The 3,906-nt window shown below is 34.8% G+C and overlaps 1 protein-coding gene across 2 annotated transcripts in view; it reads right to left on the reverse strand.

Annotated features, from left to right (window-relative positions):
* The window catches only part of LOC106882968 (dachshund homolog 2), a 259,194-nt gene that overhangs the window by 5,824 nt on the left and 249,464 nt on the right, over nt 1–3,906 (reverse strand). The gene's annotated exons all lie outside the window — the stretch shown is intronic.

The following is a 3,906-nucleotide window of genomic DNA, read 5'->3' on the forward strand; positions in this document are numbered from 1 at the left end:
ATATAATATTATGTATATGCATGTATATATGTATATATATGAAACAACATACAAAGAATTTTGGCAAAATTGGCAGCAGACCATTTCGGAAAATGTTGACAGCAGTCTGTTTCACAAAAATGTTATGAGAGAATCTTAGAAAGAAAAAAGACATAAAATAAATATAAAATAAAGTAAAACAAACAAGAAAAGTAGAGAGAAAGTTGTAAAACAACTTCGCAAAACCTAACTGCTTTTAATAATTGAAGATCTGTAATGTCGGATAGGAGCTATAAAGACGGAGGCAAAAATAGCCGAAATAAAATAAAACAAACTTGTATATTTGAAAAACTTATTTCAATATTTGTTTATCGAAAACGGAACGTTGTAAAAAGCAGCCATAGAGTTATGGTAGCAGCAGTTTTAGCATCTCACATTGCATCTGCTCGCTGGGAAACACTGCAATTCTTTACCGAAAGTAGCAATAATTTCAGTTAAATAGAGATAAAGGAACGTAAAGGAACATTGCCGACACAGGTTTCAAATATCTGGCTGCATATGGTGTGCATATACATACATACATACATACATACATACATACATACATACATACATACATACATACATGCACATACATACATGCACACATACACCTACACACGCAACATATATCGTCGTGTGTGTCTATTTGAGACTATACTTATCAAATGTGATTATTACTGTATATGCATGTATGTGTGTACGTACGTATGCATGTATGTCTGTACGTACGTATGCATGTATGTATGTATGTCTGTACGTATGTATGTATGTCTGTATATATCATCCAATGCATCATACACTTTTTCTTTATGCAATAGATACATAGCAGTACATAATACTCTGATTTTATTTTCTTGCTGTCTATCCGTCTGTCTGTCTATCTATCTATCTTTCTCTGTATAAATGCGCGCGCGCGCGCGTATTTATCCCTGTATACCCGTACAATTTGTGTGTGTGTGTGGCTTAGGTTTAATTTGAACGAAATCCATAATTTAATCTGCAATAGAAAAATCAACAGACATATTTGGTTAAGTGCTGACTTGGAATTGCTTGTTTTTGCCAATGTTATCAAACAGTAAGGATTCCTCTTGAAGGTACCAATGGAAGAATTCATAGAACTTCCGTTTTAATATCAACTTTACACAGATTTCATTACATCTTCAGCTTCATCCCTATCAGTTACAGATATTTCACATTTTCGAAATTTTGAAAATTATATGAATATATTAAGCCACACACACACATACTTACACACGTGTATGTGTGTATGTATGTATATATGTATGTATGTAAGTGTGTATGTATGTATTTATGTATGTATGTGTGTGTGTGTGTATTGAGTGACATTCCTTGAAGATGCGTTTTAGATGTACGACTGTGTCCTAATTTTCATGAGTTATTTGCAATTTTTTTAAAGAATAAACTTCCTGAATTTTTCATCAACGTTTCAAAACATCTACAGTCTTATCTTCAGTATAATAAATGATAAAACCGGAATTGTTGTATTTTCAATGCAACAGACATACACACACATGCATACACACACACACGTACATATACACACATACATAGATGCATACGCACACACATACTTATACATACATACATACATACATACATACACTCGCCTCTTTCCACAATATCTTTTGTGGACACAAATTCAGGGATTCGCTGGACCAGGTTTAATACCTCGTTCATGTCTCATCGGCAGCTGAACCGCTCCAACCCTCTCTTTCTAAACTATCCACAAATATACTGCTTCTAAATCCACTCTTACGAAGGCTTAATTAAGTGAGATTGACCAATTTGCATGTATAATGTATTCTAATTTCCATAGATACATTGCTGGTCCCTGATAATAAATTGAACCGAGGCCAGGGAGGAAAACGAGGAAAAAACACACACACTTTGTGTTATTGAGATGGATATAATATCTTATGATTGTTATAATAATTGGGGAAATGGTGATATATAACCAGTGACACATAAATAGTGATACGCACACACATATACATACATGTGTGTATATGTATGTTTGTATGTATGTAGGTTATGTATGTATATGGTATATGTACATACATGCATACATACATACGTACATAAATACATGCATACATGCATATGCGATGAGTATCATTTAATAAAGGATATCAAAAACATGAGAGAATAAACATATTGTAAATGAAAGAAGAAGCGAATATTGTCGGAATAATAAACTTTAATAATCTTCTTTGCTGTTTTATTGTTGTTGTTATTTTGCAAGGTTTTAGCAGGAAAACAATGAAAAACTCCAACATAATTGCTTTCACATGTGACATAGTAATGAAACATCTTCACAGTGGAATCTCTAGATTATTTCTTCAGGAATTGGCGATTCATAAGTCTTGAATATAAGTTTATTGCTGTTGGTGCCACCTTATTGGATTTTGGTGAGGAATATTGCAACACGGAAAGAATGTGTAAAACTCCAAATAAAAGACAAAGTGATATGTGTGTGTGTGTGTGTGTGTGTGTGTGTGCAAGAGAGAGAGAGAGAGAGAGAGAGAGAAAGTGAGAGAGAGAGAGAGTGAGAGAGAGTGAGAGAGATTGAAAGAGAGAGGTGGGTTGCATGTAATTATTCTGCGGTTATCGTCTGGTCAAGCTGTTTATTGCTGTTGTTGATGTTACTGTTGTTTACCAGTGGAGATGCAATAAATCGGCCAGACTCCTTTCTGCTGGTACCGGCCATGTACAACCACCTTCACCATCGACTTATGTCTGTCAATCTCTTATTTGCTTTCAAACTTAAATACTTTCTTGTAAAACTGTTCATTTAAGGTGGAAATGCTTAAAACTGAAGAAACAATAGTGTTTCGTTGTTGTTGTTGTTATTGTTGCTGCTGTTGTTTAGCCTCGGGTCGTCCCTAATCGAGAGCAAATGCATGGTAAAAGGCGTTCCAGTCGTGCCTTTCTCGTATTATAACAAATATGGAGGACTACGTTAGCCAACGAGCCCTCTTCTTGTTATAAGACAATAAAGTATAATTTGAGAGAAACTTTGCTGCTATGTTTAGCCGGTCGCGTGACCACCTTGGATGTGGTCAGTGAAGGGAGTTATAAAAATACACGATAAAGACCAGAAAGAAAATGTGGACAGACGAGAATGGTAAGGATGCTATCTTAATTTTGGACTTTGTGATTAATTATTTTACTACATGTTAACAACGTCATTAACTAAAATAGAGAGCAACACATTTGTCACAATAGCATAGAAAGAAGCTCTTTCTCTCTCTCTCCCTCTCTCTCTCTCTCTCACACACACACACTTACTCTCTTTATTTGACAGCAACCTGGAAACCGATAAGAAAAAAAGGCGACGCCGAAGTAGAGAAGCTGAATGGTAAATGGCAGAGGAGAACTGTAACGATTCTTTTAGCCGTCAGAAATTTTCCATTAAAACGATATATACAAAAAAAATTGCTGTATTTTTTTGGTTGAATGTTTGAGAAAAACACACAGTAATAATATTTCGTTGGAAACTACATATCAATATTGAAGAACGAAACATAAAATATGGAATGTCGGCTAAAGGCAGCAGACTTTAACAAGTCAATTTGAAGTAGTTCCGTAAAGTTATAATGAAGTGTCATCGGCATCAATCGACCAAATGGATTATAGCATTTTAGCCAGTTTTATAGACAAAAGAATCGATTTTACAAGAAATATCATCGTTCAACGAAGCCCATGAAAGAAAAAGGAGTCATATTATGTGGACTGCCATCTTCTCCATCAACAAACTCGACAGCTCGAATTAATGCACAACTGTTTCACTCATAAAACTAAAATAATTCTTCCTGTCTCCCTAACTTCTTCAAAATAATACTTCCAAAAAAAGGGGGGGGGGGG

Source organism: Octopus bimaculoides, chromosome 13 (genome assembly GCF_001194135.2).
Source record: "Octopus bimaculoides isolate UCB-OBI-ISO-001 chromosome 13, ASM119413v2, whole genome shotgun sequence".
Lineage (NCBI taxonomy): Eukaryota > Metazoa > Mollusca > Cephalopoda > Octopoda > Octopodidae > Octopus > Octopus bimaculoides.